This window comes from Lonchura striata, chromosome 5 (genome assembly GCF_046129695.1).
Source record: "Lonchura striata isolate bLonStr1 chromosome 5, bLonStr1.mat, whole genome shotgun sequence".
Classification (NCBI taxonomy): domain Eukaryota; kingdom Metazoa; phylum Chordata; class Aves; order Passeriformes; family Estrildidae; genus Lonchura; species Lonchura striata.
In genome coordinates, this window is record NC_134607.1 from 10,935,328 (window position 1) to 10,959,432 (window position 24,105).

The window sequence follows — 24,105 nt, forward strand, 5'->3', positions numbered from 1 at the left end:
TGGCTTTCTCCTCACAGTACAGACAAGAGACCAGGAATCCAATCCAGCTCCTTGTACCCCTTTCAATAACAAATGTTAGAGTTGCCTTTTTCTATTTCTGACTTGCTACTGAGATACATAATTTCTATAAAGTAGAGTCTATGTAAACAGGAATCTTTAATTTTATCTGGAAACAGAAGCATTCTTTGTAAACTATTTTCTTGACAGATATTTGCAGCCATATATCCCAGAGTCACTTCACACCCCTGCCATTATTCACACTTAAAAATTCCGTGAAATTATTAGAAAACTCATTAAGGAAAAAAAAAAATCAATTCTAGGAAATGTTTTGTAGAAGCTTCTGTTTCCAAAGCAACTTTTTATGTCACTTTTCAATCAGATCTGGAAATTTTTCTACACAGAGCAGAAATACACATGATAATATGTATTCAGTTATATTTTGACAGCCTTCAGTGGGCTGTTACAATAGTCTGTTTTCCAGGAAAGAAAGTCTAACCACCACACCAAGCTGAACCTTTGGGGGCTGGTTAAACTTCTCATTAAAGTGATGTTTAAGTACAGTAGGGGTTTTTCTTAGTGTGGCAAATTGCCAATTTAACATTGGGGAAATTCAGATGCAGATAAATTAAGTTTATAAGTAAGCTTGCTGAAATGACAAATGGGATTTGGAAAGCTGAATTAGGAGTTTCTGTTTCTCCTGTGTTATAGGGCAGTGCCCTCCACTGGCCAAATGTTCTCATTTTTGGAATAAAAGAGCAAAAATTCACTGTGACTCCAGAATAAAACCTCAAAAAATACCTCCAAACCCCTTCAGAATCAGTGTCAAATTCTTATAAAAGGTTACTGTATAGTGCCACCAATTTATACTAAAGCCAGCCTTGCATTCATATTACATGGTAATAAAAATACTTTGGGTGCTGAAATAAATCCCAAGGCAGCCCTTTTAAAGAGTTCCAAATTAGAAGTGACAAGACAAAAATGGGTAGTGCTAAAAAGTGTAATTTAACACATGCCCATGTAGTGTTAAAAAGCATAGAACCAGATTAGCAATTACTACCGTCTGTCAAATTTTCACTATTTTACCTCATTTTTTTTCTAGTCAGAACTGACAGATGCTTGTAAAAACCTCTCTTTGAAGCAATTTATAATGTTTTTGAGTGTCATGCTGAGGACAGAACTAGTTGCATCAGTAACACCTGTGTTCAGTGCACATGAGAGTGAGAATTATTAAGTGTCAAAAGCCAACAGACAATGAGAAACCTGGAAACAAGATGGATATAGATATATGCCTTCCACTCATGGTACTGTGAGTCACCCCAAGAACACTATTTTAGTAATAAAAGTGTTATTAATGAGTTTATAGTCAATTCAGTTGTCCTACACAAGATCACTATTCAATTACTGGATTATATTACATATTATTTATACATAATATAGTATTTATATGATATATGTTATATTCAGTGGGATAGAGTTGCTGGTGAGAAGGTGAACTGTTTCTTTAACAAGATTAAAAGCAATATGTTATAGGAAGAAGTTATGATAAAAATACAAAGATAAATGGAGCTGGCAGAGATAAAACAAAACTACAGAAAGACTGAAAATATGCTTGGTGTTACAAGCTGCACTCTTAGATTTTTCGAGCAGAGACAAAGAAGGACCAAAAAAAATTTTAAGACCCTGACAAAACCTTCACTACCATCTATATATAGTGGAAGGATGAAAGTCAGATGATAGGTTTAACATCCCTTTTTTCCAGGGCTTAACAATGAAAATTTTCTTTGATAACACCAAATGAAAGCTTTAAGGCCTAGCATAAGTTTTAACATTTGTCCCATTCATTTTGTGTAAAATTTCTGTGTTAGTGGGCAATGAAGGAAATTAGTCATATTTTATATCCGCCAATCATATTATAACTTATTTCCTCTAGAAAAAGAAACAAAAAAACCCACAAAACCAACATATTTCCCAAACTTGTTTTTAAAGAGAAAAGCTAAAATTCTAAGACTAACCATGAAGTACCCTGGTTTGAATACAAGTGTGATTTTCCAGCCCAGTACACAGCAGTGCTCAGGGTACACCCCAGTCTCTGCAGAGCCCAGCTCTGCTGAGGTGGGGGCAGCTTCAGTCTGTTCTTCCAGGGAGCCTACAGCCAGCACAAACACCAACAAAGAGAACCCAAACCCCAGCTTCATTAAGCCTCAATCCTCACAGAAGGGCCTGCTCACAGCTGGAGATTAATTTGGGATGCTCTTTTTGCATCAGGATTCACCAGTGATGACACAGAATAGGGCATTCAGTCACCCTCATCCTCAGTGTCTCAGTTTCCCCCGTTAGAAAGGGTTTCTTTTGCATCCATTGCCTCACCTCAGGTCTATCTTTTCCCCCCACCTCAGTGGCGGGGGGGGTGGGGAGAGATTGTTTAATAACCACATTTTAATGCTGGGTTTTCCTGCTAATCCTTTTGTAGGTGAAACTCCCTTGTACAATATAAGAGCCAGTTTTGTGCTATGAACTTGAAATTAAAAAAAAACTGGAGGAGGTGGGAACAGTGGATATCAGGTTGCTTCCACATTCAGGTCTGTGCTTCTGTTACATTACAGACCTCAAAGTGAAGCAGTGAGCCATTTTCACAGCCACAGCACACTCAGCTCACACACAGGAATGCACCTTCCTGCTTTCTAAACCTCTGCACAGAACTGGTTTAGCCAGGATTGGGTTAAACCCATGGCTCCTAAGCAGAGCTTTACTCTGCTGTGGCCAGAGCCTCAGAAAGAGCAACTGCTCCTCTCACTCTTGGCCCATGAGAAGTAATTAAACCCCACTTTTTCTGCGGGACACAGGTGGAGCTCTGAGCTCCCTGGCAGCCAGTTTGAGCTGAGGAGTTCCTGCTCAGCTGTCCCTTGAGGGCAGGCCATGGGCACTGTGTTTGCATCTCACCTGCCAGAGGTTTCCTGACCTGCCCTGCTCCCCGCCAGGGACCAGCTGACATTCACTCCTCTGTGACCCCAGCAAGCCACAAAATGCACACTCAACCACAGCTGCTTAACCACGCTGACAGAGAAAATTTGTAACTTTTGCTTTTTCTTACAGTGGAAAGAACTTTAGACACCACAGCTTTAAACCACAGAGCTCAGAAAAACAAAAACAGGATGTGTGCCTCTAAAGCTGCTGCTGTGTATATTTTTCCTGAGACTGCTATCTGGGACCAGGTTGGTGTAATCTTTCAGTGCAGTCTATTGGCTAAATTCTCTTTCCTGGTGGAAGGTTATACTCTGGTGTGAATGACAGAAAATGTCATGGCCAAGAGTTCATATTATCACAATAAAAACAGAACCAGTTGGAGATAAAAAAAAAAATACTAAGTCTTAAAGTTATTGGGTTCTCCTTTATTCTTGAAAATCTCCAGTGATTCACTGATGGGGTCTTTTTCTGACTGTTCATCAGAGAATTTTAAATATTAGGTAATTATGCCAGGCAGTGAGGCAGTCCATTTCTTGCTAAAAACAGAACTACTCATCAACTGACTGAAATGAATATATTTATTTAATCTGTCAGAATTTGTTAATCTCTAACAACATTTTTATTCAGCTCTGAACACTTCAGAAGAAGCCATTATAAACCAACAGAGCTCTACTCAGGTCAGCAGCACATGGGAGTTTTGGCCCTCGAGGAAATGGGCCAAAGATACTCAGCAAGAACTTCAGGCAGACATGCAGCTATAAATGTGATGCTTTTGTCCCCTGGCTCAGGAGTAGTTCACATTTGTGGAGAGATCACCAGAAACAAACATCATTAAGGGATCCAAAGCAGCTGTGTTTCTACAGAAAGGTCTCTCAAATTCCATTTTCCAGCTTACTGCCTGATTTTATTGGCAGCTTCTACCAGGGCAGCTTAGCTGCTCCAGGCGTGCGTGGACCACTCACATCAGAATTCCACTGGTGAATGCATCCACCACTGAGACCTGGGCAGTGCTGTAACACATTGAACTGGTTTGCTTTCAGTCAAAAATCACCTGAAACAATAATATCAGCAGTTTTCAAGCAGCCTGGTGCTTGCTTGGCAAAACTCATCTGAGTTACTGTGATGTGAATCTGCAGATTGATGTGACAGAGGTTTGTCTAAGGCAACAAGGCTTAAGGGTAGAAAATCTGTTTTCCTGGGATATCATTTGCCCTTCCCACACAATGGAGGAAATTTGCAAAAGACTGTGGCCTAAAGCAAAACTTATGTCATCAGAGAGCATCTCTGCTGTCATCCATCCAGCAGAACAGACCTAATGAGCATCTATGGTTCACATTACAGAAAACAACCCTCAAAACATTACAGTTGTAGACTTGGCACCATTTTTAATAATCAACATAGGAAGCTGAAAAAGGACCAGTTAAAGACTTTGAAATAAAGGTTTACTGCAGGATTGATTTTGTAGCTTAAAACACTTGCTGAAGACTAACAAAACTTTAGCTTTTGGCATCTCCACAAAGTCAAACTTGAGTTCACAAAGTGCCTCATGTGAAACTGTCATCATTGTGGGATCCTGGCATGAACTGATAAGTGAAAGCCAAGTTTTCACTTATTTTGCAAGTTGGGGAGGCTGACTGTGTGTTCATACACACACACACACACACACACACACACACACACACACACACACACACTCCCTTTTGGCTGAATTTTACTCTTGGAAGTGCTTTTGTCTAATCATTGACAGCTTTTATGACTCTAGGATAAAGATTTGTATGCCTAATTAAGAGGAAAGCAGAAGCCATGCTGTTTAGGAAAGCTTACACGCCAAGGCAAGTGCAGCAAACACCAAGACCTACCTGCTTACACTTCTGCCAAAAGACAAGATAAATAATTACACTGAGTATATCTAATATTGATGTGTGTATCAGGCAAATACAGTGTTAATATCTTACTGTTTGCATTGGAATTGGGAGCCTAAACCTGGATCCATAAATACAACACATTCTGTGCTTCTCTCATAAAGTTCACATTTTGAAGGAGACACTACACATTTCTGCTCAAGAGTCAGGACAACTCTAAAATGAATGCATCCTACTAGCTAAAAATGCAGACATAGAAAATGAGATGATCAGTGATAGAGATGAAAACTGCTTTGCTTAATTTAGAAGCAGAAAACTAGATGGAATGGTGTTTTGGCTTTGTTCTTACATGGAACCTTTATATCTATAATTTCTGGCCTTATTTTTTTCTATACATTTGAAGTTTTTTACTAGTATTTAGAAGCTAGAATTTATACATATGGTTTTTATTGTGGGACTTAGAACATAAAAATCCTTAATTTAGCAAAATTTAGCAATTTCTTTTGCAAGATCCTTCTATTTATATGCACCTGACATCCACATCAAGAGGAATTCAAGATTTCATACTATATTACTTTAAACAGTGTAGCACAGTACTTAAAATCTCTTCATATTTTAATTTTTTTCATTCATGAATTTGATTATCTTTCTGCTTCTCCTTATTTTCCCCACAAGGGAGAAATGCATTTAAAGACTAACAGAAGCAAAAATGCAGCTACAGTTTGGACTATACTACGTCAGTCACAATACAACCATTTTTCAGGCACAAAACAGTACAAATAAGATTAGAACTGAGGGGTTTTTTTAGTCAAATGCAAAACTCTTTTCTTGCACTGTACTGAATAAAAAGAAGAAGAAAGACCAATTTGATAGAACAATTTAGAATTCTCTGATTTGAAAGCAAGGCTAATATGACATGTTGGGGAAATACAAGGACCAGATATCCTATATGAAGGCACAGTACAGTTACTATAGATGTAGCAGACACATCATCTGTATGAGTTCCCTGGACAGAAAGTAAACACAGGATGTGAAAGAAATTCATCCTGAACACCACTGTGGATATTTTTCCCTATCTGAAGGCAAGCAACATTTTTTTTTTTTTTCCTTTTTAACCTCAGGTATTTACTAAAGGGTTTTTCCAGTGACAAACCCAGATGTTCTCCTGTAAGGGTGATCTCAGATGGTTTTTCACCAACATTACCATAACATCCAAACATCAGCTAGACCTTCATGAGCCTGCTAACTCAGGAAATCTCCTCACCAGCATTATTTTTGTCCGTTTCTGATGGGAGATAAAACACTGCTATGGCACCTGGATGCTCCGGTCCATCTAGGCCTTCCTCTGTTTTTTAATGCTTTGGTTTACATTTGAAATTTACTCCAGAATCCCAATGCACAAAACAGGACATGCACATTACAGGACAAAAGCATGAAGGTTACTCAAGATCCTGACAAAGCACAATCGTCCTGCATGATTATTTTATTTATTTCCAGAAATATTTGCTAAGCCAAGTAAAAGCAACAACTCAACAATTGCAGTGAATTTCCCTGCATTTTCTGTCCTGGACAATAACTTCACTTTCATATTTGTGGAACATCATTTCCTTAAAAGTGTGCCTGCTTTATAAAAATATTAAATGAGGTAGCCTTTCTATTTTCAGGCTGTATGTATAAATGACTATTTCATTTAGGTGTTGAATCAATTCATATTAGGGCTGCTTTAGAGCTTAACCTGATGGGGCAGTCTACAAGTATAACACTGTTTGTAAAGCTCACAGTTCTCAGGAATTGTGTCAGCTGCCTTATAAAAGTGGGAAAACAAAGAGACCAAGACTGCAAGCCACCCACCACAGATCAGTGGAGGAGTTGCTGCTCACTCACTGTGCCACGCTGGATGCTGCTGGCAGCAGGGACTCCTCGGGTACCAGGTCGGCATCATCAGTGAAGCTGCAGGCCCGTGACATGCCTGGGGTGTGCTCTTCCAAGCATCTTCTTACTGCACAAATGATGCAAAGACGTCATAATACATAAGGGAGACCAATCTACAAGCTCTTGCCATGGAACATACATAGTTCAAACACAAGAAACCTCTTTCAGGAAAGGTTTGTCTTCTTGAGGGCTGTCTCCCATGAACAGAAATTCACCACCTCTGCAATATTGATGTGGGCAGGACAATACAAACTATCAGATTTCCATTTCCTTACTCAACACCATTTGATATGTATGCTTTAATACCTTCAAAACTGTTATTTCAAATTCTATTATCATACAAACAGAATACCTGATACCAAAGTGCTCTCTGGTCACTATAACCACCAGTGTTCCAAATTTCTCCCATGAACCAGGAAGCCTCAGGTGGCTGGATGCACTTGGCTCTGCAGGATAACCATGGTGGATACAAGCTGTGCTGGAGTTTAGCTTATGTTCCAAGTGTTACAAAGGTACAAATTTCATTTCTGATTTGGAAACTAATGAAGGAGTTCACTAAGTCACTACAAAAATCAGAGAAGTGCAGCTAGCCCTGTAAGTGGTAAAATTCAATGTTTTCTAAAGATTTCCATCCAATATAGGGCTGACTTCATCATGTATGTGTGGTGCACATGCACCTGTCTTTCTAAGTTCAGATGCATCAATATTCAAAAGCTATTTCTGCTGCAAGTTCTCTTCATTATCTTTTCCTACATTAACTTGGTACAAAAGCTATAAAGTATATCTAGCTTAAGTTGCTCTGATCTAAAAGCAATTTCTTTCATGATTCCTGGTGAGCTAACAGTTTCTAAGGAAGCTACTTATAAATGTGAATTCTGATCATCCTTGAAAGCGTGGTACATGAGCTGACAGAGTTTAACTTGGAAAAAGGATAGGATGATACATGCAAATTCAAGGGTGGGAAAAAGCGTGTGGGTGAATCACTAAAATTAAGCATCATAACAAGTAAAGACTAAATAGTGTCATTGGCATATGCTGTAATAACAACCGATGAGACAGAAATAAGAAACCTTGCCTCCTAGAGAATTAAATTGTTGGAATTTCCAGTTAATTCCAGAAAAACACTTTAGCTGGATTTCATTCAATTTCAAGGTAAAAAGCCCACAACACCAGAGCTATTGGAAGAGCCATAACCCAAGTGGCAAGGAATGAAAATGAAGTCTATGGAAAAGAATTATCAAATAGTGTAACTGTACACTGACAAAGGACATAAAATGACAAGGCTATTTTATTTACCTCTGCTGCATTTAATCACAAATAAACTGTGTGTTTCCAGGGGAAATCCTAATCTTCCTGGCACTGGGAGCATGAATTTCTGTGCTCTCCCAGCACTACTGAAACACTTTGGCTGTTCTAGAGGAGCTTTATTTTGTGAGACCTGCCAGTTCTGCATTTGTTCTGATACACATTTTTCCTGTAAGAAACTATGTGGCCTCCTACTTTGCCAAACAGTCTTGAAACACACAGATCCCATATTTGAAGTGTGGCTTTGGGAAGCACCAATCTCTGAACAAGTAAAAGTGGCACATGATGACATCTGCAATATCCAACTAGGGGAGTTTTGGTTTCACAGCTACAGCAAGGTTTTCCTCATAGGAACTTAGCAAAACATGGGAGTGGGCCAAGGCAGAGCTAAATCACTGTGACCATATAAGGAACATCAGATGAACAGGAAAACTCTGCATTGCTATCAATTCCTACTCCACAATGAACTGCTGAAAGGGTCAGAGGCAGGGCCTAGTTAGCTCATGGAACTTTGCCTCCTTCATAGCACACTGCATAGATACTACAGTTACTGCAATGCATCTGACAGGAGAAGTAATAGGATTATATTTTAGCCCTGTTGTTTTAGGGGTTTGGTCTGTTATTGCTTTATCTAACCCCTCTCTGGCTCATCACACCGCTGTTTGTGGTCTGCATCCAAGCACTCCTAAAGAGCCCAGGAAACCCTAATTGTTCACATTTGGCTTCCTAGCTCCTTTTCTGAGAAGTTTTCCCTGCTACAATGTGCCCTACAACACACTGGTTCTGAGCACAGGTGGATGACAGCAGGAGCCAGTTTCCAAACCTTCGCGTCCTCAGCATTCCCATGTGCTGTGCTGAGCAGTTCTGCTGTTCCTGCAGGCGCACCTGGAGCCTGCCCTCTGATCAGGGACCTTCTGCTGGGATGTGGGGAACCTCATCCTGGGATTTAACAGCCTTTGCCTGGTTACCTACACAAGCAGGGCATGCTTCTGTTGTGTCTTTACATAAGGCAAAAGCACTCAAAATTTCCCTTTGGTGAGGACTGCTGTGATTATTTGTGGCAGTCTCATTTCCCAAGGAGGGCACATTTCATTCCTGCTAGCATTTGGAAAAAGACAATTATCTGATTATTAATTTCACACAAACAGGAGTTGTGTGACAGCTGTGTAACAAGTGATTTTATCAACTGAATGGAACTTGTGTACTTAACTCCATAAAATTAAGTATTTGGGTCACATCTCAGAGCATGCCTCCCTGCTTCCCCACTGCCCTCCCATGCTTCCATGGTCAGATCTATGGACAGAACCATTTTTTGATTGCAAACTAGATTTATTTCAAAAGTAGTAAGAGAAAAAAAAGAGCTTCTCACAGAAGTGCTGCTCTAATATATCAAGATAAAGCAGAAATCACCGCTCTGAGGCTCATCATATTTGGGTGGTGAGATTATGAGAGTCTCTACTACTCTCAAAGCCACTTGATTCAATTCAAAGTATTCATTTTGGAAAGTATTAAAACTATCACCAGAGAATAATTTTTTATACATGCAACACTAATAAAGGTTATTTAATATTGATTTCCATCTATGCTTTTAGAACTCATTAATTTTACATGTTTCTGCTTTAAAATATTAACATACGAATAATGTGTTCTGGTCCCTAAATGAATTCTAATGGTAAATGCATGTAATACATGGTATTTTCTAAATATTTTCTGTCCTTTAAGTGACTGGCAGAATTGTGAACAGTTATTTTCTTATTCAAAACACTCTTTCTGGAACCAACTCAGTTTTTGGCATTAACTCACTTTCCTTGAACTTCCAAAACTCATTTAGACAGCAATGTTCAGTCATAAATCAAAATTCCCAAAAATCACACTGAAAGGAACAATTTCTTTTTTAATGTCAAGAAGCCATAAGCTCCTGAGCAATAAAGTAATTCATAATAATCATTCATGATAGTGATTTCACTTTGAGGAAATGTGGAGCATTATGATACATTCAACACATGGCAGTGATGTTTTCCAGAAATAAAACTCAAAGTTGCAAGGCCCAGATACTACAGATGGTAGTTTGTAGGAGCTGCAGCTCAAGCCAGAACAACTCTGTCTTCCCCCTCTATATTTATTTTTGTAAGATTTCCTTGTCCAAACTGACTTTATTGGAATTAATTCCCTACATTTGATGCTGCAGATAATTAAGCAGGAGAGGCAAAGAAATATGAAGAGGGAAAAGAAGAGGAGCCATCCCTCCTTCCATGTGTTACTACTTAAGAGTATGAAGAAGCTGTACTGCTTTCATCATAAAATATACAATATTTTATGAGCATGAAAAGTTTGAAGCAGCAAATTGAAAATCCAGGATAGTATCAAGCACACTACAATAAATTCCAGTTATGCCACAAACCCAGGGATCTCTGTAACAGAGGATTTCTTTTTGATTAAATCAAACAGCAAAAAGAAAGTTAAGTTTTGTATACTGTCACACTACGACACGAAATAACTCATACAAGCAGGCTAGAGGTAAAAGGAAAGGAAAAGAACCAAAAAAAGCAAACTTTATTTTCTGACTCCACTTTATATAGAATAGCAAAAGTGACAGTGGATTGGAGGGTGAAAATACCACCTCTCCAACCACACTGGTCAAACCAACAGTCCATCAATTCTCTCCACCCTCAAGGAAGAATGCAAAACAGTCATTGTTTATAAGAACAGTGTGAGAAAATTCAGTAGAAATATGTAAACATCAGAAGGTATAAGAAACTTTTAAAAGAACTCAAAAAATCTCAAAAGAACAGGGGGACAATATACTTTTAATTTCTAAAATGGTGAAGTCATCAAATAAACATCTCAAAAACATAACCCAGAGGTATTTTTTGCAATGTTGTTTGACTTTATCTAACCTTAGAGTCCTTATCTATATTCCACTAACTTCTGACTTTGTATTATGGGGAAAAGGCAAGCTCCCAAATTAGAAATGCAACAGCAAACATGATTGCACTATTGTAGATATTCCAAAGCAGCCAATGCCTATCAACAGGAGGACAAAATAAGGAAGATGTTGCACTATACTCTTCTCAGATAAAGAAGGCAGAAAAAAAAAAAGCAGTTCCTTCATTGCCACTGTCTCCTCATCACTTTCAGGTCAGAAGCTGTTAAAACCCTCTCTGTCATAATGCCAGGCTGCTCTACTCAGTACCATCAATACACAGGACATAAGCATATGATTTAATTTCATATGTAAGGCTGTATCTTGACAGAAAATCCCTGGGATAACCACACATCCTTTATCTGCAGGGATGAACAGCCTGTGAGATCACACTGCTATGTCTTGTCTACTTTCCTGTGTCAGGATCTTGTATCACCTCACCAAAAATACTGTATTTGTAAAGCTGCATGGAGGCAAACTGTTCGGGTCTGAGACATCTCCACTTTCCTCAGAAGAATAAAGGAAATACAACAGCTTATGAAAGCCCAGAGGCCTGGAAGTGTCTGACACCTCAACACCAGTCTGCTTTTAAAACCTCTTCAACTTGCTTTTAGCATTATTGATCTCAGCAGGAAAATGGCATTTGAGCTCCTCTGAGGAGTCACATTGGAATAATACATTAAAACATAATTAGCATGAACTGAGGAGTTTCTTTACCAAAATTTTAAGAGCTTTTCTTCATTACTGTGTGAAGCTACAGTAGTGTCAGGAGTGTACTCAGTACTACTCCAAATAAAGATATTTTTACTTCAGTTTTATGTAAAACTGTTACAAATCTGAGCATCTGAAGCTGTGATTTTACATCCTTACCACACACTCAAATGTAAGTCATCTGCAAATGTCACATACTCACATTGTCCCATACACAACTCTTAGAGCAAGTACAGTTAAAAAAGCTCAGGCAACTTTCTGTACCTATTTTTAGGCAGCTAAATTTATTATCATCATTCAAGATGTGGCTGATTTAAATTCAGGGCAATGTACAAGAATTTCATTTTGCCCCCAAAACACCTGCAGAATCACACCAAAATTAATTAAGCAGTGGTTTGCAAGGAGAACAGAAATAAAAGAACATCTGAAAAGGTGAATTGAGGAATAAGAATAAATTTGTATTTGCTGCAGACACATTGCTAACTCCATGCAAAAAGTGCTGAGCACTCTTCCTGGTGTAGTTACAGATTGGGCTGCAACTGTTTTAGATTAAACTTCTACATCTGTTTTCCTCTGTATCTGATTTGAAACAATCAGCACTTAAAATGCTGCCTTTATTTGTTGTACATTCTTTTGTTTAGATAAGTCTGCAGGCCAAATTACACACTGCCTTACAGCCCCTGGAATTCAATCACTCATTACAGGGCTGATGGGACAGCACAGGGATGTAAATGAATACCAAGACATTACTGAAAATCACAAGGGCATGTAGTACTGGAAAAAGGCATGTAGTGTTGGAAAACAGGCTGAGAGAAGCAATTAAACATACTCTTGAATACACATGAGGATGTGTTATCTACCCAGCTGCCTGAATATCCTAACATCCTTTTCAGACATAGCACAGAAGAAGGCTGCAACACTCACCAAAAAAAAAAAAAAACAAACCAAAAAACCCCAAAAAACAACAAACCACAAAAAACAAAACAAAGCAAAACAAACCCAACCAAACACACACACAGAAACATACAGAAAAAACCCACAAACTACAAATCAAACAAACAAAAAAAAAAAAAAACAACAAACTCCAAACATTTTCTACAGCCACATAAATATGTCTACTTTAGAAGACCTACTTCACAATCAACTTCTTTAAATGAAGCATATCAGCCTAAAACATCCAGCTCAATAATCTGCATGGAATAACTTGTAGAGTGAGCAGTATCCATTCTGCTGAAGCTGTGCAATGGTTGGCATTCTCTGACAGATTTATTGACAAACTCAGAAAGTGGTCAGGGACCAAGTGCACAAAGAGCTGCAAGGATCATACACAGATGGGACATGTCAGAAGGGAACTAGAGATGAGTGGAGCCCAGGAGAGAAGCCCTGCAGTGCTGGTGCCCCTCACTATCTGTTCAAATACCCAGCTATGATCTTCACTGGGCTCAGCTCAGCCCCTTTCAGACTCAGTGTGCACAGATTTGCCTTGCCAATTTAATCTGAAAAAACTTTTTAAATGTCTATTGACTGTGCTGTGATACAAGCATTCATAAAAACATGGAACTGAAGCTACCAATCTAGATACTTCTAACTTTAGTATTTCTGCTTGTATTCTACCCATGACTGCTTTTCAGTTTTCTTCATGGGAATGACTCTCAATAAAAAGGATGGGGCTTGGAGCACCCTGGGCTAGTCAAAGGGGTCCTTGCCCATGGCAGAGCTGGAACTGGATGATCATTAAGGTCCCTTCCCAAAGCACTTGGGACCTTCTAGCCTGTTCATCTGAGGAAGATGGAAGGCAAAAGTTTTGTTGTAAGAAGTAGAGGCTTTAAAGGCATTTCCATATGCACAGGAAAAGATCTGTGACTGGCAAGAGTTCCTCTGACTCCTGAAATGCCATATCCCATCCCTTCTCCTTTAAGAGGGAGAAGCATCCAGGCAGTTGGATCACATGCAATCTACAGCCATGCAGTAAATATCCAAGTCTTGCCCAGCATGCACTACATCATCATGGCTTGGCTTGGAAGGGCCCCAAAACAAGGAAAACAGGCAAACAGGCAGCCTGTAACTGAATCCTACAGCAGTTTCTCATTCTCAACTCAAATCATAGAAATCTCCCATCTCTTAAAATACAGGGTCAACTTTATTATAGCATTTCCTCTCTCCTGGCTCTATTCCTGAAGAAAAGTACTGCCTTTTTTTTTTTCTTATGAAAGCTCTTTCTTCAAAAGGTACACAAAAATGTGGACTTCCAAATTCATTCAACTCTGAGTGTTGTGGAGGGTCTGAGTGGGTAAGGTCTGGCAAAGTGGTTGGAAAACACATTTTCCTCATGTGGAAAGGGAAGGGAAGCATCAGAGATACCCACAGACTGAATTGCACAGTAGGTCTATTAATTAATAGCTATTAAATTGTAGATATATTAATTAATAGCTATTAAATTGTGTCTCATGGCTGCAGCAGGAGGATTATGACAGCAGGAAAAACACAGAAATTAGCTGCTTTTCTTGATCTCCTGAGGCCCAAACACTGCCACAGCTGGTCCAGGAGGGATGGGACCAGGACACCTTTGGGAAAGCATCTAAATGGACAAGTTGTATTCAAATGATGCCAAGAGAGCAAAGTTTTTCAGTATTCTACAGCAAACTATTTTGACAAATATTTCTTTATTCTCTTAAGACTTAGCCTGTTTCTTTTGCTAATCTGACAAAATCCTTGTGCCCACAAGTACTTTTAACATGTTTTTGAGCTGGAGATACCATCTACACCTTGTGAATATTTTCAGAGATCAGCTGTCCAAGACGAAATTCAAGTTACCAGTACTGATGTATTTAACTTTTTAAGGCTGGAAATAATTGACTGTTCATTCAGTTTTTCTGAAGAATGAAATGTACAGCAATAACAATGAAGAAAAATAAGACAAAAATAGCTTTCTAAGTGATCCTTCTTCACTGCTCATCTTTTTTTCTTTTTCTTTTTTTTTTTTTTAAATGACAAGCAGAACTTGACCTTAAACTGAAACAATTCATAGCCAGTGAAATGCAAGTTGGCAGCTTGTTAGTTCTGCAGGGAGAGCTCTTAACACATACAAACTCCTAGAATTACACACAGGGAATGTATCATGTATTATAAATATATAGAGTTACATTCCATTATGGGATTCAGAACTGCCATTATAGTAAAAGTGTTTATTTTAACAAGGAAGTACACTTTTAGTGTGGCTATTAAAGAAAATAAACCAGTCTGAAAACATTTTTATTTTTCATGACTGTTAATGGTCAAAGCATACAAACTGCAGTGAGAGTAAAAACAGAAACATCTTCTGAATTGTTGTCAATGTTTTGACTCAAAAGAAATCAAAACCCAATTATTGTAATTACAATGAAATATGCCACAATTATTTGCTGGTCTTATGCAATTCTTGCCCTCCCACAATTGAATCCTTGCAGAACAATTTCCCTATTTACTAGTGTTAATCATTAATTCAATTCAGACAATATTGTTATAAACCTGCCTGCTCCATACTGAAAAAAAAAATCTGTAAATTTAACTAAATCTTAATAGTAGAGGAGATAATTTCCATGGTTGTCCTTAAGCTCAAAACAAGTTCAACAAAATAATCCACAGCTGTTGATTCACTAAATTAAAACTCTTCCTAACTAAAGCTTCAGCTGTTATTTCATACATTCCAGGTATAAAGAAACAACATTTTATTGGAGTATTCCCTACTTCAAATATATTTGCTCAAAATACTTATTTTTAAAATCTTAAATGTGAGGATATTTGAGTAAGAGTCCAAGTTACATCTGTTAAAAAGAGAATTCAAAGTAGTCATTGTTATGTGTACCCAATGCTATAAAAATTTTGACTGACAGATCTTCAGATCATAGAATTCAAACTGAAACATCTTATAAGCACAAACCCCCCTTACAATAAGTTATCGTCCTAGAAATGTTGCAAATTAACTGATCATGTTTTATTTAAAATTAAATTCATGGAGTCTTCAATTCTGTACTTCAGGGCTCAGTCAGGATGTGCATCCTTCACTAAGGCCACATTCCAACTTCCTCATGCTGCTTATTCAGAACTTCCATTAGAAAATATTTATAATTAAAAGCTTAAAAAATAGTCTAAAGAAATGGTTAAGCTTTTGCTGCTACCATAAACATTCAAATATTTTGAAACTCAGATTCTGAGAAGACCCAGAATAATTACATCTTCTACACTCCCAATAGTAACCTAAACATTTCTATGACAAGGAAATGGTGATATTTAAAACTGAGACACAACCCTGAGGTGGAACACATCCTCAGTCAGAGACCTAAAGTCTCTCTTTACTGATGACATTGGGGAGATACATTTGAATGTACCCTGCAGCTCTTGGGACTGTGGGTGACCTCTGGCAGTAGGCCATGGCTTTTCTGTGACAGAGATGTCAGGAGACAAAGCCCTTCCCTCCCTCCTCCGAGGGACCTGCACAAAGAGGGTGGAGAAGTTCACTGCCAAACACACCCCGCCCTCGTCAGTGTGAGTGCCCCTCTGTCCCCATCAAGTGCACCTGCAGGGGACACAGAATGTTCCTCTGAGGAGATGGGAAAGGAAGCCCTGAGAAGCAGAAAAGTCCTGCTAGTGCTGAGACTGCTGAATGCAAGTCAGTGCAGCACAGACTGGCTGTAGATTCTGACAGTCCCAGAGAAAAATCTTGATGAATGCTGAATTTCAGGAGTGACTTGACTGAGATCAGCATCTTCAGAGAAAGGAGATACTGTACAAATTACTACAGATGTGTGTTTTCTTAACTCTAACAGCCCCATTACAAGGCTTTGGATCCATCCAAGCTTCTTTAAACCTCATAACTGAGGACTGAGACACAAAATCATCTTTCCTATGTGTGAAAGTAACATGGCCCAATTCTCATTCTTAGTGCTATTAATCTTAATATTTATCACACTTATAATTATTATTTTTATATAAACACATCACTACAGAAATTGAATCCTAACAGAGCCATCAGAGGGAAACCCAACTTCATGATACCATCTTGACTTCCAACCAAATATTCTAATTTTAACACCAAAAAAAAGGTGTCATTTGGTTTCTAATCCATCCATCCAAATCTGTTCATTTTCTAACCAACATCCAACATTAATCATTTCAGACACATTGGCAAGACGACAGAAATTGCAAATGTTTCTGCTTTGTCACTGTTTGTTAGTCACTGACCAACCAAAGATGCTCTGCAATTTGTTGGCAGGCAAACCCTTGAAGAATATTCCCTTTCACTTTCTGTGGAATTAAAGATTCAGATACCACTCAGTGTCATAATTTGGGTGGAGAATCCAAGCAGCGAGTTCCAAGCTCCATCTTGTCCCATAATATCTACTATGACCATATCATAACTGGAATAAAAATTTCTCTAGAATAACTTAATTAGAGGTCTTGAATTTTTTTTTAGATTGTAAAAGCTCACAGAAAACTGTTGTTTTTTTAAGTAAACCAACAAATCTATTTGTGTCTGAAATAAGAGATCGCTCAAGATTGAGCTTCTTGTCCAGCAAAATGAATATTTAAGACTTCTCAAGTATTCATTCAGTAGTGACTTAAAATAACCATTTCACTTCATCTATTAAATGTGGACAAAATTATAATTCATTACAGATGCGTATCTATCTTTTTTGGTAGGTGTATTTAGGGGGTAGTAGGATTCCATGGCCACCCAGATGAAGAGTATAAGCCATCCCAGGAGGTATGTACCACTGCTGAGACAGAAAAAAACCCAGCTGGGTTGGCCTAATATCAGATAACAGACCAGGACAAAGAACTGTTTCATGCACTGTCTTGTCTCCAGCTGAGGTGAAGAGCAGATGCTCAAGGACAGGACAAACACAAAGTGCTCCCTTCATACAGAACTTCCTATGGGCTGCACTTTCCAGGACTGAGGTGGTATCCAAGGATTCTTGATGGGGCTTCTGACACAATGAATTTGTTCTCATGGAGTTCAGAAAACATCACAATTTGTTTACACTGATTTAGTGCAGACCTGAATGCTCACTTGCCCAGTGAGTGGCCCCAACACTGTAAACAATACTGCAGGGACAAAAAATACAACATTAGTGAAGCATCATGTTACAGCTCTAGAAAGGCAGGATCTAAGCAAAATTAATTTTATTCAAATAACTCTCAGTGAAAGTTACAGTGTTACTCTGAGTTAACTCTCAGAGAAAGTGTTAAAGACTCTGGAAATAGCAAAGGCAAGGCCCAAGAGGTAATTTACTGCTCTGGGGAGGATAACACTGAGACTCAAGACTGTCACTGCCATTCAAAGCCTTGGCAGCACAAATGTTTCACCCAAGGATTTGAGAGATTTGGTTTCAGATCAAGAGGGAGAAATGAATGCCTTGTTCCCCACCTCCCCCTTCCTTTCCACTGATGCTCATGTGCAGTTGATGGGCTTTGCTTACATGGCACAGAACCTCCTCCTTGATGTCCTATCTCCCATAGTACAATTTCTTCAGACAGCTGGCAGAGAAGTTAACAAGATAAACATTGGAAAAATCTCTAACAAATCTCTCTCGTGCAGAGAAAAACTGCCTGGCCCAGGCACAGCAGCAGCTAATGCAGGGAGGAAAAGGGAAGACTCTGGATGTGTCACTGCACCCTAGGAAATGGCAACACACTAAAACACAATTCAGTACTGAGAGAGATGTGGAAATAAAAGCGGAAGCAGAAAAGAGCATCAGAGCTCCTTAAGAAGCCTTATTCTGAATTAAATTATTTCAAAGCTTGGTCAAATTTACTTTTTATTAGAAATTACTACTGAAACAGCCCCTTAACTGACTCCAACCTAAAATGCCTCACTCTCCAATTATAAGAGAAGTCCAGGAAGTATTTCAGCCCAGGTTCTTTCCACTTCAACCACTTCAACCAGTTCACATCCAAGACTGGCAGACACTAATGCATTAATTTATCTAGCAAAAACATCCTTACCCTTTTAAGGAGACATCAGAACATGACAGCAAATAATGTAAGTTGAAGATCTTTACCAGGCAGAAAAGCCATCATGACCTCACCCAAGCAGCTAAGTGACTTTGCTCATCTGACCTGTGAACAGACCTGTGTTATCAGTGTGATTTTACCTCACTAGAAACAGTGTAACCACAGAACTTCCAGAGATCCCATTTCTCCAAGAGAAAAAATCAAAACCAGAAAAGCAACGAGACCCTATTTAACACACTTTATCATGGTCAGGCAGGCTTGAGTATATCTTTTTACATGCTTTCTGCTCATCAGGATTTTCAAATTCACCACTGTCCATTCAGCTGCTGGACCCCCACATACACCAAAATCCAGTGCACACTCTCTGTCCTCTTTCTTTGACAAGGCTATAGGAACAGGAGGCAACCTGAGCCCTTCACATAAACAGCAAGAGGAACTTTCAGGCTTTATCTAGGGCTGCCCTTGGTCCAGGACAGCTCATTCAGCACAAGCTAATCTTGGATAGACCCAGGTCAACCTGACCTGAAAGCATCTTAATTGGGTTAGTACAACCAGCTCTTAACTATCCCATTACCATGATCTGATTCTTCCTATTAAAAACAGTATGAAAAAGCCACCAGCAGCAAACACTGGTATTACGCTGCTTGAGGTTTGTTGGGATTTTTAAAACTGGAATCAAGTTCTGAGAGCTTAGCACAGTATGAGTTAAAGGAACACAAACAGACCCAAAGGATCAGACCATGGTTGCAGTTTACATACTCATGAGGCAGATCCAGGACAAAGCTGTGTGCAATCCACAAATCCAGGAATTAGTTATCAGAATTGAATTACAGATGTTCTCCTCATAATTCACCTTAGCCAAAGGAGAAAAAAATATTCTTCTCCTTTTACAGGGGACATTAAGTCCATGTTCAGCAAGAATGAAAGAAAGAAAATCCAGGAGCCTTTTTCTCCTTTATGGTGGATTATCAGTATTACAGATGAAAAAGACAAAAATAGGATCTAATCAAAATAATACACTGTTTTAAAAGCCATCAGCACTGCTTTATATTCCCAAGCTGGCTACTTTCTGTTGTTTGGTGGAACTAATCACACCTCTGTTCTTTCCATAATACAAATCAGGAGGTGCCATAAAGGAGTTTTACCCACATGAGCATGAAAGGGAAAGTAGGAGAGTTCCCTAATAAAGGGGGCAAAGGAGAGAAGAAGAAGTATCCCAGAAATTCATCAACATCTCCCACTTCTATGGGCTTTACCCCAGAGAAATTCCCATAGAAATTTTGGCCAGGTCACCTGGGATATTCACTGCAAAGTACTCAGAGTAGAACACTAAGAAGAAAGAGCTTTTTCCAGACACAGTTACTCACTCATGGTTTCCAAAGTTGTTCTATTAAAAATATAAATATTCTCCTGCAAGTGAACACAATTTATATTTGGAAAAAAAAAAAAAAATTGAGTTTTGCCAGCTTCCCTAGTAAAGAAGGAATGCATTGTCGACACAAAACATTGTCTAAATGCATGTTATTTTTCCCTGTATCTTCCTCTGAGTGGCTTTTTAGCAATTGTTTCCATTTTTTCAAGTATTACTATCCAAGTCAGTCTTGAGTTTTATTTGACAAAAAATTCAGCTAAAGGCAGGTATCAATAGCTATCTATAAAAGTCCAACACTCCAATTCTGCAGGAAAGACTAAGACTTTTAAACAAAACCACTCCTAGATAATCGGCTGAAGCTTTTTACAGCCTCAAAGTTTAGTCATAATTTAACATTGCATTCTGCCAAAAAAGTAACAAGGTCAAATTGTTTCATCAGTTGTAGTCAAGCAATGCTAAACAGCTCAGAATTTGGCATAATTTTAATCAATACAAATAAACAGTATTATTCACTTGGAAATTTATTAACTCTGATCAATAGATTTCATACAACAGCTGAACAAAATCAGCCAATGATGCAACCTATACAGAACGCTGCAAATATTTGCTCATTGGGAAATTACTGTTGTTTTCTTTTCTCTTTCCATAAGATAACAATATTGCAAAACATGATTTAGCCAAGTGTTTCAGTGCTAAAGGTGCACCAGTTGAATGTACACAGCAGATTACTGGACACTCCAAAATTGAAGGGGAATCAGTTCCATATGTTTTCTACTAATTAAATTCAGCATGAGCAAGGTTAAGCAAATGACAAGCAGCTGCTTTTCTTTTTTGCCATAGTCATGAAAAATCCCCTTAGAGTTCTGAGTGACTCTAACTGGCAGACACAGTGCAGCACCTTTTTTTTTCCCTGTGTTTTCATGATTAACAGAGACTGTGAACAGCCTCCAGAGCAACAAACTTTTTCCACCTCCAGTCTGTCAAGTTTTATGCAGAAAAAAAATTAAGAGGAAGAAGCTCAAAAATAAAAAAAAACCAAAAAATATCCTTTTGAAATACCCCAGTAATGTAATCACAGCCCCTCTCACTACACACACTGCTGTCTCCTGAAGTAAGTCAAAGTGGCACTAAAGAAATATTCAGGTGTCACTAAACCAGGCTGTAGCTCAATGCAACACTGGCATCACCTTTATGATCAATCACTTCAAACAGGGCAGAAACACTTTTTTACCATGCAAAGAGGTAGACACAAAGCTTTACTTCTTAGGCTTGTCTCCTGTTTATCCTCAGCCTTTCAGAGGTTTTTCCACACCTGATGGGATTAAACTGAAATAAAGACATTGTGTGTATGTGTGTGTCTGTCTGTCTGTGTCTGTCCTTAAGCAAAATGACAGGTCAGATTTTCCATCCCAGCCTTTATGCTGAGCAGGGCAAAGAAGAATTTTCAAAGCACAGAACTTCCCAATTCCTTCAAAGGCAAATATTCCCATGGAGTTGTGGTTGGGAAGAACAGCATGCATGCCTAATATTAAAATTATTTCCCAAGCACTGTCTGTGACTGCAAAGAGCTTGCTGTGTAAAGAGACACATCAAGCTAAGTAAATTGCTTTGAAATGGCTACACCTGGATACTTCAACAGGGAGCAAAACCAAAATAAATTGAACACTCAGCCTTTTCTTCTATATTTTTCAACTAATGATTATTATATATGGACACAGCCCCCTCCAAAGAACTAGTGTTTATTTTGCTTCTAATCACAGAATCTTTTCAGCATTCCCAGCTGACATACAACAGAAATAAGTAAAATACATGTTTTTCAGGACATTAATTCACATTGATAAAAAGTGTATTTTAAGGAGTAGTAAAAGTGTATTTACTACTCCATCATCCAAGTTTTAAAAACAGTTTAAAACCCTATAATTTTCTAGACATGATGCCCTCATCTCCCACAATAATGTTTCGTCATTTCCATCAGAAAAAACCCAAATATTTGTGCCTAAAAAGTAGCTTTACGTTTTAGATTAAATCACATCATCTTTTCTCCACAGAGCATTCACTACATCTGCTGTAAAAAATCAGCTTTTCTTGGAAAAGCTGCCATCCCTGATTACCACTCCTCCTTGTTTATGCTGAGGATAAACAACTGTGCAGGCCCATGTTTAATCCTGCATTGACTAATTGCATTCTCCACTTCTGTAATGCTGTGTCAGTCTAAAAACACTTCATAAACAATTAGGACTCACAAAATCTCCATGACAGAGACAAGACTTATATTCATGGAACAGATGATGCAACCCATGCACAGTGAGTTAATTGTCTGCCCGAGGTCACCCCAAGAACCAGTAACAGAATCCAGGAATTCAGCCCTCCCTCCTCAGCACGGGATGAGCCTTGCACATCCAGACTCAACACCAACACACGGATTCCAGCAGAGCCTACCAAGATGTGTTGAACTTTTGTCACTGCCTTAGATCCTCACTTTTAACCAATTTCTTTTGTGGAAAAGTGTTTGAGACAAAAGCTGACAATTCTGGGCTTTTTTACAAAACAAGTGTACACACATACAAAAAAAAAAAAAAAAAAAGGAAGAATGCAGTGTTATCCCTACTCCCATTTAGAAGTACCTGCTTCTCACCTTTAGTAGAAAGGCTCCATGTTAGCTCAAAAATGCCTTCACTTCCATGCAGCCACCAAGCCACCAGGGAACTGCAATGAGCCCCACAGCCTACAGCATAAAGTTGTATGTGTGTCACCACTGGTCCAAATGCTAGTTGGGATTCCTCCCTCTCCCCACTTCCCCTTTCTCATCCACTGCATTGCATGGATATGTGCCTTGCAGATTGAAATTAAATTATTGCAGTTTGAAATTTGGGGTTTGGCACTTTTGACCACAATGTTCCATTTTCACACTGGAGTGAGACTGTTGCTACCTCCCTGAAACTGAGCAAAAAGATGGGATTCTTAAGTGGCCATAGTGAGAAAAATCCAAACTGTGTAACATATCCTTATCTGTGCTTTTAAGAGCATGTTCCAGAGACTGCTTTCCCAGACAACCTTAATTTATATATTAGTTCCCCATTTCCTGCTTCATAAGATGCAGGACAATTTTTAATATTAAAGTAAGTTGACTAATTAGAAAAATCATGGTCTTAAGCAGAGTTCACACCCTCCATAAAGATGGAAATATCAAATCCCAGTTTACCTCTTTTCCTACTCTCTCCAAGGCTGCCTTTGCTTCCCCAGAATTATTTGGGCCACCTGACCCCAGGCAGGGCAAGTGCAACAAAGCTGTCCTGGCTGCCTGGAGCCCAACACATCCCTCAGGACCACGAGTCAGGGAGTAATTTTTTCCACACTGTGGGATCACATACCATAAGTAGCTGGTTAATATACTGGAGATCAGGCCAAGCAGCTGCTGGACATCAAAAGTGTGGGGACAGATCACTGCAGGGAATTCCTGATACAGGAATAGGGGGGAGACACAGCAGGAGCATCTCTGCCCTGGGGAAGGCTCCCAGGCTGCCTTCCAGAGTGCTCTCAGCCACTTCTGGGTCAGTCCCAACTGCATATTAAATAAAAATTCCTCTCTAATGCAAAGCCTGGACCACTGATGGGTTTATTTAATAGCACCCGAGGCAGAAATCTCTCTAAATGTGTTTGTCATTTCAATGGCAAACCTCTGATAAATGTTTTGTGAAGTATCATATTCCAGCAAGTTTTCATTGACTGTACAGGAGCCTCAACCAGATCTCTAGGCTATAATCCAAGTCCTATGTTTATGGACACTCACAGATGATACAGGTAAAGCTGACTAAAATCAGCAATAAAATTGTCTTCTGCTTATCTCCTACTTAAAATGCACATTGCCACATTAGAGAAAAAACAAAACTCACTTGATCTGATATGATTGCTCAGGACTAATTAATGTACCCTGTTACTTATTTCCTTCCTACTGACTGGTTTGATTGGGGGTGATTTTTCTGGGTTTTGTTTGGGGTTTTTTGTTTGGGTTTTTTTTTTTTTGTTTGTTTGTTTGGTTGGTT

At 38.8% G+C, this 24,105-nt stretch overlaps 1 pseudogene; it reads right to left on the reverse strand.

Annotated features, from left to right (window-relative positions):
- LOC110472978 (potassium voltage-gated channel subfamily KQT member 1-like) overlaps positions 1–24,105 on the reverse strand; it is a 433,209-nt pseudogene that overhangs the window by 351,929 nt on the left and 57,175 nt on the right.